Below are 11894 nucleotides of genomic sequence, written 5' to 3'. Positions count from 1 at the left end.
TCCTGCCCCACTGAACCCATCTCTGCATACCTCGACACGGTCCTGTCCCCCTTAGTCCAAGAACTCCCCACCTACGTTCGGGACATCACCCACGCCCTCCACCTCCTCCATGATTTTCGCTTCCCCGGTCCCCAACGCCTCATCTTCACCATGGACATCCAGTCCCTGTACACCTCCATCCCCCATCATGAAGGACTCAAAGCCCTCCGCTTCTTCCTTTCCCGCCGTACCAACCAGTACCCTTCCACTGACACCCTCCTTCGACTGACTGAACTGGTCCTCACCCTGAACAACTTCTCTTTCCAATCCTCCCACTTCCTCCAAACCAAAGGAGTAGCCATGGGCACCCGCATGGGCCCCAGCTATGCCTGCCTCTTCGTAGGATATGTGGAACAGTCCATCTTCCGCAGCTACACTGGCACCAACCCCCACCTTTTCCTCCGCTACATCGATGACTGTATCGGCGCTACCTCGTGCTCCCATGAGGAGGTTGAACAGTTCATCCACTTTACCAACACCTTCCACCCTGACCTCAAATTTACCTGGACCGTCTCAGACTCCCCCCTCCCCTTCCTAGACCTCTCTATTTCTATCTCGGGCGACCGAATCAACACGGACATTTACTATAAACCGATCGACTCCCACAGCTACCTGGACTACACCTCCTCCCACCCTGCCCCCTGTAAAAATGCCATCCCATTCTCCCAATTCCTTCGTCTCCGCCGCATCTGCTCCCAGGAGGACCAGTTCCAATACCGAACAACCCAGATGGCCTCCTTCTTCAAAGACCGCAATTTCCCCTCAGACGTGATTGACGATGCCCTCCACCGCATCTCTTCCACTTCCTGCTCCTCCGCCCTTGAGCCCCGCCCCCTCCAATCGCCACCAGGACAGAACCCCACTGGTCCTCACCTACCACCCCACCAACCTCCATATATAGCGTATCATCCGCCGTCATTTCCGCCACCTCCAAACAGACCCCACCACCAGGGATATATTTCCCTTCCCTCCCCTATCAGTGTTCCGGAAAGATCACTCCCTCCGCGACTCCCTCGTCAGGTCCACACCCCCCACCAACCCAACCTCCACTCCCAGCACCTTCCCCTGAAACCGCAAGAAATGGAGGAGAGCGCCTCATCTTCCGTCCAGGAACCCTCCAACCACAAGGGATGAACTCAGATTTCTCCAGTTTCCTCATTTCCCCTCCCCCCACCTTGTCTCAGTCAAATCCCTCGAACTCAGCACCGCCTTCCTAACCTGCAATCTTCTTCCTGACCTCTCCGCCCCCACCCCAGTCTGACCTATCACCCTCACCTTGACCTCCTTCCACCTAACGCATTCCCAACGCCCCTCCCCCAAGTCCCTCCTCCCTACCTTTTATCTTAGCCTGCTTGGCACACCCTCCTCATTCCTGAAGAAGGGCTCATGCCCAAAACGTCAATTCTCCTGCTTCTTGGATGCTGCTTGACCTGCTGCGCTTTTCCAGCAACACATTTTCAGGTCTGTCCCCAAGATATCACGACTAACTTCCCCAAGTTCCCAAATCTTCATTGTCTTTCTCTACGGTAAACACAGAGGAGAAATATTCATTGAGGACCTCGCCCATCTCCTGCGGTCCTACACATCCATGGTCCTTGAAGGGTTCTATTCTCTCTCAAGTTATTCTTTTTCCTTTAATCTACTTGAAGAACCTCTTTGGATTCCCCCTAATCTTCTCAGCCAAGGCCATCCCGTGCCCCCTTTTCACCTTCTTCAGTAAACTCCTGTATTCCCTGTGTACATCCAGGGATTCCCTTGATCCCAGTTGCCTGTGTCTGAGTCCTGCCTCCTTTTTTCTGGTCAAAGCCTCAATATCTCCTGTCATCCAGGGTTCCCTATTCCTGCCAATCTTGCCCTTCACCCTCACAGGAACATATAGACCTTGAACTCTAGCTATCTCACTTTTAAAGGCCTCCCACTTGCCAGAGGTCCCTTTGCCTGCAAACAAACTACTCCAAACAACCCCCTGCAAACTCCTGTCTAATTCCATCAAAACTCCCCATGCCCCAGTTTAGAACTTGAACCTATGGGCCAGCCTCCTTGACCTGCTGCCGTCCATGTGCTGTACGGTAGACCCACAATGCCCTTAGGGAGGGAATTCCAGGATTCTGACCCAGTGACACTGAAGGAACGGTGATATATTTCCAAGTCAGGATGGCGAAGGGCTTGGAGGGGAACTTACAGGGGGTGGTGTTCCCATCTATCTGTTGCCCTTGTCCTTCTAGCTGGAAGTGGTTAAAGAGTCATAGAGTCATACAACACAGAAACAGACCCTCTCTGCCAACCAAGTTTCCCAAACTAAACTAGTCCCACTTGTCTGCATTTGGCCCATATCTCTCTAAATCTTTCCTATTTATATACCTGTCTGAGACTGTCTTTTAACTGTTGTAACTACACCTGTATCTGTCACTTCCTCTGAACCACCCTCTGTGTGAAAAAATTGCCCCTTAGATCCTTTTTAAATTTTTCTTCTCTTACCTTAAAAATATGTCCCACCCTTGAGAAACAAAGTTCAGCTATTCACCTTATCTATGCCCCTTGCGATTTTATACACCTTTATAAGGTCACCCCTTGACTCTCCACGCTGAGCAGCTTTCTCCTGGATGGTGTGAAGCTTCTTGAGTGTTGTTGGAGCTGCCCCCATCCAGGGCAAGTGGGGAGGATTCCATCACACTCCTGCCTGGTGCCTTGTAGATGGTGGGAGACAGTGAGGTCTGGAGATGCTGGAGATCAGAATTGAGAGTGTGTTGCTGGAAAAGCATCCAAGGAGCAGGAGAATCGACGTTTCAAGTCAAAGCTCTTCGTCAGGAACCTTGTAGATGGTGGACAGGCTTTAGGGAGTCAGGAGGTGAGTTATTCGCCACAGTACTCCCAGTTTCTGACCTGCTCTTGAAGCTACTGTATTAAATATGACAAGTCCAACTCAGTTTCTTGTCAACACTAACCCCCAGGATGACTCTGAATGACTCAGGGGATGAGTCATAAATGTGAGCCTTTACTAGTGAGATCCACATCTTGGAAGATGCTTGGAGGGTTGAGGTTAAAAGACTTTAAAAGGAATGGGTCTAACTGGAGGGGGTGGGTCTCAGGAGCAGGGCTTGCCACTCATGGCACATCAGGAAGATACAGTGTGTGAAACTGATGTAGATTGATGGCTGAACAGAGTGACAGTTCACTGTAATCAAGGAGCTCAGCTGGTTCTGTGAATGTAGACAATCCCAAAAGATTAGTTTACAGGGACTGACCCATCTCTTGCCAATTGGCGAACTAAAACAGTTCTGTTTACATTCCTGCACGCATTTAATTCCATGTTTATTGCTTGACCCTTGCTGTGGACAATTGAACAAGGCTCCTTCCACATGCTGTGCCTCCGAGCTCAGGCTGTGAGGCCAGGTGGCTATTTAACCATGAAGGCATCACTAGCCAGGCTCAACAATCTCACCCACCTCAAGTCAACCTCAACACCAACATGGCAGGTAGATGTGGGTCTGCTTGTGGGATCCTACTGTGTTAAAATTGCGCTGACACCCACCTACCCTGATCACTACAGTGACTCACTTCAATTGCTGTCAACCTGTAGCTGGGGGAGCCATGATCCAGGAATGAAAATTGTTTCAATTTCTCCTTTAGGTTTCTCTGTCCTTTGCCGTGGACCACCTTGTATCCTGCATGAACCTACAAACAGCAGAAACAGTGTGTGTGTGTGGCTCTGTCCCAGTGGTGAGTGAGAGGCTGCGGGGGAGACACTAACACTTCCCTTTCAAGGAATGAAGATGATTGCATTACTGAAGATTCTCCCTCCTTTTTTACATGTTATTAATTTATTAACAGATAAGCAGGTCAGAATCTGCTCTCTTTCAACATTAACTAATTTATTGCAGAAAAGCACAAACAAGTCTGAAGGCAGTGTCAAATGCAGTTCAACTGGACATGATCCTCTCATTAAAAGAGCCAAGCCCCTCTGGAAAGCTGCCATTACTCAAGAGTTCCAGTTTATCCAGTTATTAAGTAACGTAGTGATGACCTGGTTGAGAAAAACATCGACAATGCTTAACAATTTGTTGGATTTCTCAAGTCATCTCATTATCTTTACCAGGACCCGATGTCACATTCTACAACCATTGTCAATCCAGGATCAATCTATTGGCAATATGCCACAGGATCAATCATAGCTTCCTAATGATTAATCAATACCCAACTCTCAATAAATGACCAACACACAATGTTCATGTTCCTACATCAACCTTCAAAGGAGAACTTCCAATTACAGTTGGAACGTGATATAACGTGATGGTTCTGTTCTCGCACAATCTCGCGTTATAAGAAAATCGAGCGTGAGTTGCGCCATTTAAACCAATAAGGCTAGAATTGTCTAACCCTCCAACCACACGGGATGAATGCGGATTTCTCCAGCCTCCTCATTTCCCCTCCCCCCACCTTGTCTCAGTCCCAGCCCTCAGACTCAGCACCGCCTTCTTGACCTGCAATCTTCTTTCTGACCTCTCCGCCCCCACCCCCTCTCCGGCCTATCACCCTCACCTTGACCTCCTTCCACCTATCGTATTCCCAACGTCCCTCCCCCAAGTCCCTCCTCCCTACCTTTTATCTTCGCCTGCTTGGCACACCCTCCTCATTCCTGAAGAAGGGCTTATGCCCGAAACGTCAATTCTCCTTCTCCTTGGATGCTGCCTGACCTGCTGCGCTTTTCCAGCAACACATTTTTAAGCTAGAATTGTGTAATGGCCCGTACAAGTACAGAGAGTTCACATTCTACAAATAATGGCCTAGATTCTTCAATCACGTTAAAGCCAATTTGCGTCGAAGGTACACATGTTATAGCAGAACCGATCGTACAGATAACGGATTGGGTTTAAGGAAAAAGCTGTTTTGTTGAAATAGAGATGTGGGTCCCAGTTTTCTTTTCATCTGGCAGTCATCAGGACAAATGCAAGAATGACCCATTTCAACCTATCACAACACTGTACAGGAGGAAAGGGGGTTCTGGGTAACAAGTTGGCTGAGGTGTTGCCATGGAGAAATGAATAGGGAACTATAGTCCACTCAGATTCCAGAGTAATGCAAAAAAGATGCAAGGTTTGGACATATTCCTTTTATGTGCAGAGAGTACATCCCTGTGGATGAATGTATGTCACTTCTCGTATTGTAACTAAGCCATATTATGATCAACATATCTTGCCTGTTGGTGTAACTATTAGCAGACTCAGGATTGCTCAGTAAGTGCCACCCAGTTACAGAATCACGCCAACATTTTTCAGTTTGATATCCCAAACACTGTCTTGTTGAGAACAGTTTATAAATCGGAACACTTAGATCTAAACTGGTTCAAGACTATTGTGTAGATTGTTCTCAGCTATACTTTCTCTCCAAGTCCCTCAAAACTTTTCTCGCTCGTATCTGAAACATATCTGACCATTGCCACATCTGCAAGGAGAGAGAGAATGAAGGTAAGGTAGAAAAGTTCCAGAAAGGGAGAAGCAAGGGACAGTTAGACTGAAACTAAGGCAGACATGGATAGGGCTAATAGACCAGGTCTTTTCCCCGGGGTCGGGGAGTCCAGACTAGAGTACATAGGTTTAGGGTGAGAGGGGAAAAATATAAGAGACCTAAGGGGCACCTTTTTCACACAGAGGGTGGTACGTGTATGGAATGAGCTGCCAGAGGATGTGGTGGAGGCTGGTACAATTACAACATTTAAGAGGCATTTGGATGGGTATGTGAATAGGAAGGGTTTGGAGGGATATGGGCCGGGTGCTGGCAGGTGGGACTAGATTGGGTTGGGATATCTGGTCGGCATGGACGGGTTGGACTGAAGGGTCTGTTTCCGTGCTGTACATCTCTAGGACAGTACGACTTGACAGTGTCATCTAAACTGTTCTGAGGGGGCTGCACTATTGGAGATGTTGTCTTCTGGATGCAGGAGGTCTTGTGGGGCAATGGGTAATGTCCCTGCCTCTGAGAGAGAAGCTCTGGATCAAAACCCCATCCCAGGACTGGAGATCCATAGAATGTATTTCATAATACCACCAATCAGCTTGAGTATTAATGTGTAAACCTTCCTGATGTGCTAATGGTAGGAGTGGGAGAGATGTTGCTCCTCAGACAGAACCATGTGCAGGGTAAGAGTCTCCCCCCCACCCCCAGAGACTGATGTTTGGGATGGTGGGACTGAAGAGAGACTGGACTGGTTAGGACTGGAGTTTAGAAGAATGAGGGGGGAGTCTTGTAGAAATGGATTAAATTCTAATAGAACTAGACAGGGGTAATGAGGAAAGGACGGTGCCAATGACCAGGGAGTCCAGAATCAGGAGTCACAGTTTAAGGGTGTGATAGGATTGAGATGAGGAGAAATGTCTTCAGCCACAGAGCAGGAGGAATCTGTGGATGTATATTTGCTCGCTGAGCTGTCCTGGTGAAGAATTTCGGGCCGAAATGTTGACTCTCCTGCCTCTCGGAAGCTGCCTGACCTGCTGTGTTTTTACAGCTTCACATCTGTTGACTCAAAGCGTTGAATGTTTTCAGGAAGGAGTTAAATATAGTTCTTAGGGCTAAAGGGACCAATGGGTGTGGGGAATAAAACAGGAGCAGGCGACTGAGTTGGGTGATCATATTCAGTGGTGGAGCAGGCTCGAAGGGCCGAATGGCCTTCTCCTGCTCCTAGTTTCTGCCTTTCTGTGGAAAAGCCTCCACTTGCAGATCCCTGCTGCGAGCACATGTTTAGATGAGACATTAGAGACAGGTCCCATTTTGCCCTCTCCTAGAGAATCCTACATCACAGACAGAGTAAGAGAAAGGACCTGCATTTATATAGAAACTTTAATAAAAATCCTAAGTAGATATTCTCAAAAAGGATCAAAGAGCAAACCGTTGAGAGAGGTATGGAGGACTGGTGCTGATTGCAGTGGGGTACCAACAAGGAACATCCTTAAACACTTCCGCCAACTCCAACTAGACCCCACCACCAAGAACACCTTCCCCTCCCCCACCCCTCTCTGCCTTCCACAAGGACCGTTCCCTTCGACAGACCTTGGTTCACGCCACCCCTCCCCCAATCCCCCGGTACCTTCCCCTGCAACCGGAAAGATGCCAAACCTGCTGGTACCCCACCCCCCCCCCCACCTCCATCCAGGGCCCCAAACACTCCTTCCAGGGGAGACAGAGGATCCCCTGCCTCTCCTCCAACCGAGTTTACTGCATCAGGTGCTCCCGATGTGGTCTTCTCTACATCGGGGAGACCGAACGTAAACTTAGGGAACGGTTCACCGAGTATCTCAGCCGGGCCCACAGGAGCCGACCGGACCTCCCTGTCACCGCCCATTTCAATTCCCCTTCCCACTCCCTCTCCGACAGGACCATCCTCAACCTCCTCCATCGCCACAATGAACCACAGCGTAAATTGGAGTAACAACACCTCATCTTCCGCCTGGGCAGCCTACAGCCCAGAGGACTCAACATTGAGTTCTCCAATTTCAAATAACCTCCCCTTCCCCATCCCCCAACTCCCTTCCCAGCCCCTCCCACTCCCTTCCACTCCTCCCTGCTACCAATCGGATTCATTCCTCCCATTGACCAACCAGGTCGCACCCTCTACCTGTCTTCACCTATCCCCACCTCACCACCCTGCATCCCCACCCCCTTTATCTGCAGCTCCACCCCCCCCCACACCCATCCCCAGTCCTGAAGAAGGGTTACACACGTAACGCTGACTTCTCCCCCTCCTGATGCTGCCTGCCTTGCTGTGTTGTTCCAGCCTCCAGCCTGTCTATTTCGGATTCCAGCATCTGAGCTTTTTTGTCTCTAATCCAGCAGGGAACAGGCCGCTTTATAGAGGGAATTCCTGAGCCTGGGGTCCAGGCAGCTGAAGGCATGGTCATGGAGCGATGGGAAGCTCAGTGAGCTGGAATTACGGGACCATGACAATGTCAGGGAGCAGTGCGGTTGGAGGAGATTAGATTAACAGGAGCATGGCATTTGGAAATGAAGACAAGTATTTTCAAATTAATCCAAGAGCTCAACTTTGCCAAGAGTGAATACTTTAGATATGTGAATGAAAGTTGACATTTATTAGGACAAAGGAAGTAGAGTTTTGAATGTGTTCACAAAAGTGGAGTCATAGAGTCATCCAGCAAGGAAACAGACCATTCGGCCCAACATGTCCATGCTGACCGGATATCCTAAATTAATCTAGTCCCATTTGCCAGCAGCAGGGAGGCCAGAATTGCACGCAATATTCCAACAGTGGCCTAACCAATGTCGTGTACAGCCACAACATGACCTCCCAACTCCTGTACACAATGCTCTGACCAATCAAATCAAGTATACCAAATGCCTTCTTCACCACCTGAGCCTTCACTTTCAAGGAGCTATGAACCTGCACTCCAAGGTCTCTTTGTTCAGCAACACTCCCCAGGACCTTACTATTAAGTGTATAAGTCCTGCTAAGATTTGCTTTCCCAAAATGCAGCACCTCGCATTTATCTAAATTAAACTCCATCTGCCACTTCTCAGCCCATTGGCCCATCTGGTCAAGATCCTGTTGTAATCTGAGGTAACCTTCTTCGCTGTTCACTGCACCTCGAATTTTGATGTCATCTGCAAACTTACTAACCAGGTGGAATGTGGGAGGCTGCAGAATCCTGGAAACATGTGGAGAAGGGAGTGGTTAGCTCAGTTGGCTGGATAGCTGGTCTCTGATTCTATAGTGTAGCTGACACTGGCTGACATTCCTCAATCTCAGCTGAAGTAAAGGGACCCTCAGGTTAAACTCACCAGCAGTAATTTATCTCCCTCTAATGAAAGTCTGAGTCCATAATGACTTTACCTTAATCTGAAGATGATTGAGCCCCAGATGAACATTTCAGCAGCTGATCAGCTGGGAAAGGACAGAAGTAAATACTGGATTTTGTGTTGGACTGACTCTCAGGATAGAATCTCATGACAAAGTGAAGCATGAAACTGAGGTTTTAAACAGCACAGAGCAGTGTCAGGGTTTAGGGGACAGAGTTTGCACACACAATGAATAACCAACTGTTTTCCCTCTTCCTGATTTTTAACAGGAGGAAATGTTTGCTGGTCCGGTCTGTCCTGCTGGATAGTCAGTTGATAATGCAGCGAGGGTGGAGGATGGGAGAAGCTGGTGGGGAGGGAGAGCTCAATGTCAGCAGCAGACACATGGAAACTGAGACTGTGTGTTTGCAGATGATGGTGCTGAGGGACAGGGTGTAGGTGAGCAACAGGTGGGGCCAGGAATAGATTACAGATTCTCAGGGGTGTGTGTGTGTGTGTGTGTGTGTGTGTGTGTGTGTGTGTGTGTGTGTGTGTGTGTGTGTGTGTGTACCACATACAACAGCTCAGGAGCAGGGAGATAAAGCAGTGACCATGATTCTCTGAACAGATAAGAATGGAACCAGAAAAGAGCAATTTCTGTTCCTAACTCCCCACTTTCTCCACCCCCCACTCCCCACCCACCCCTACACACACACAGTTTGACATAGGCAGACAGGGAGAGAGAGGGAGAGAGAGCTAGAAAGGGAGACAGACAGACAGACAGAAGACAGAGAGATTTAGAGAGAGACGGAGACAGGGAGAGAGAGACAGCTAGAGAGAGAGACAGAATGAGAGAGAGAGGGAGACAAGGAGACAGAGGACAGAGAGATAGTTAGAGAGACAGAGAGACAGAGACAAAGAGTTAGAGAGAGAGAGAGACAGGAAGCAGAGGACAGAGACAAGGACAGACAGCTAGAAAGAGAGAGAGAGACAGAGAGAGATAGAGTTTGAGAAGGAGAGAGAGACAGAGACAGAGACAGAGACACAGTCCCACTGCCCAACTGCAACACACACTGTTCTAAGGAAGGGTTACCGGACCCGAAACATTAACTCTGATTTCTCTCCACAGATGCTGCCAGATCTGCTGAGCTTTTCCAGCAAATTTCTGTTTTTGTAGCTGAACACAGGAGGAGGAGCTAAAGGATGATGTTATGGTTAGTCTGGTCGAACAGTTTGAGAAGGTGAGGAGTGAACATTTAATGCTTTCCCAGTCACACGGGACACTGTTTGCAATTTAGATCAGAGCCATTTCAGTCCCAGGGCAGGGACTGGGAACCTGATTGGAGCTCCCACCAACTGTAACTGTCCACTCCTCACCTTCTCGAGAATGACCTGAGAATCTGCAGGCATTTCCAACAATCGCATCACCAGGGAGAATCAGCTGCCCTTCCTCAAAACAGTGCCTGAGGATTGATTGTGTCCTCCCTGGTAGGGCAATGGTTCAGCACTACAGTAAGGGTTTACACAGACAGTGCAGCACTCCCTCAGGGCTAACCGCAGGCCAGCTCATACCTCTCCTGAAAAGCACAACTCCCCATCAGCGTGGGGCCCAGAGGTCAGGGAGAGTCACAACTCCCTCGGTCAAGAATCACTCTGTCTCAAACCCAAAAATGCACTGGTATGGTGTTCAGAAGGGGACAGATCAGACCAGCTAGGTACGGTTGAATGGTCAAGCTGTTTGTGTGAGTTAGTGCATGGCATCCAGTGTCTATGGGTCAGTGGCTTAAAGAGAATAGGGAAAAGAATTTCCATGGTGACGTGACTTGGTGCCGGGATTATATTGGGCGAAATACTGGACCAGCCCCTTTGGGTCTTGATACAATGTCATGAGATAGATTTCTCAGTAACAAATGGAAACATGGTTGAGAACACTCAAAGGATTTTGTTAATGAATATACAATGACATTTTGAAAATAAAGATAAAATAAAAACAGGGTTCTCTCTTAAAAGTTAATGCCCCAGTTCTGACAGCCGGCTGTGAGGAGTTTCTGTGAAATGCTGAGGTGGTGTTTGGGATTTTCGCTGAGTCAGGAATTTGGTGATATCCTGAACCACAGGGAGTACGGGCTGTGCTCCTGTGCCAGAGAGAGTCTCTGCTCTGGTGCTGAGCTTGGCTTCAGAGACAAGACACAAAGAAATATTTTAATGCCGCACTATTCAGATTTGCCTCTTCTGCTCGGCTGGTTAGGTCTGCTAGACACGGACTTTACAGAAAGTCTCAGCCCCGTCTCACCCCCGTCTCAGCCCCATCTCAGCCCCATCTCAGTCCCGTCTCAGTCCTGTCTCAGTCCCGTCTCAGTCCCGTCTCAGCCCCGTCTCAGTCCCGTCTCAGTCTCAGCTCCCTCTCAGTCCCATCTCAGCCCCATCTCAGCCCCATCTCAGTCCCGTCTCAGTCCCGTCTCAGTCCTGTCTCAGTCCCGTCTCAGCCCCGTCTCAGTCCCGTCTCAGCCCCGTCTCAGTCCTGTCTCAGTCCCGTCTCAGCCCCGTCTCAGTCCTGTCTCAGTCCCGTCTCAGCCCCGTCTCAGTCCCGTCTCAGTCCCGTCTCAGTCTCAGCTCCCTCTCAGTCCCATCTCAGCCCCGTCTCAGCCCCGTCTCAGTCCCATCTCAGTCCTGTCTCAGTCCCGTCTCAGCCCCGTCTCAGTCCCGTCGCAGTCCCGTCTCAGTCCTGTCTCAGTCCCGTCTCAGTCTCAGCTCCCTCTCAGTCCCGTCTCAGTCCCGTCTCAGCCCCGTCTCAGTCCCGTCTCAGTCCTGTTTCAGTCCCGTCTCAGCCCCGTCTCAGTCCCGTCTCAGTCCCGTCTCAGTCCTGTCTCAGTCCCGTCTCAGTCTCAGCTCCCTCTCAGTCCAATCTCAGTCCCGTCTCAGCCCCGTCTCAGCCCCGTCTCAGTCCTGTCTCAGTCCTGTCTCAGTCTCAGCTCCCTCTCAGTTCCATCTCAGCCCCATCTCAGCCCCGTCTCAGTCCCGTCTCAGTCCTGTCTCAGTCCCGTCTCAGCCCCGTCTCAGTCCTGTCTCAG

At 49.6% G+C, this 11894-nt stretch overlaps 1 long non-coding RNA gene across 1 annotated transcript; it reads right to left on the bottom strand.

Moving 5' to 3' along the window:
• Nucleotides 1-3890: 3890 nt before the first annotated feature.
• LOC148147705 (uncharacterized) lies at nucleotides 3891-9013 on the bottom strand. Its single transcript, XR_015759259.1, has 2 exons — nucleotides 8879-9013; nucleotides 3891-4063 (listed from the first exon to the last, which is right to left on the bottom strand). It is a non-coding gene; the product is annotated as an uncharacterized LOC148147705 (long non-coding RNA).
• Between the last annotated feature and the right edge of the window lie 2881 nt (nucleotides 9014-11894).

Source organism: Chiloscyllium plagiosum, unplaced genomic scaffold, assembly GCF_037043375.1.
Source record: "Chiloscyllium plagiosum isolate Xiang-an unplaced genomic scaffold, Cpla_swu_hap1 HiC_scaffold_14, whole genome shotgun sequence".
In the NCBI taxonomy this organism is placed as follows: domain Eukaryota; kingdom Metazoa; phylum Chordata; class Chondrichthyes; order Orectolobiformes; family Hemiscylliidae; genus Chiloscyllium; species Chiloscyllium plagiosum.
This window is presented reverse-complemented; position numbering and strand designations above follow the sequence as displayed.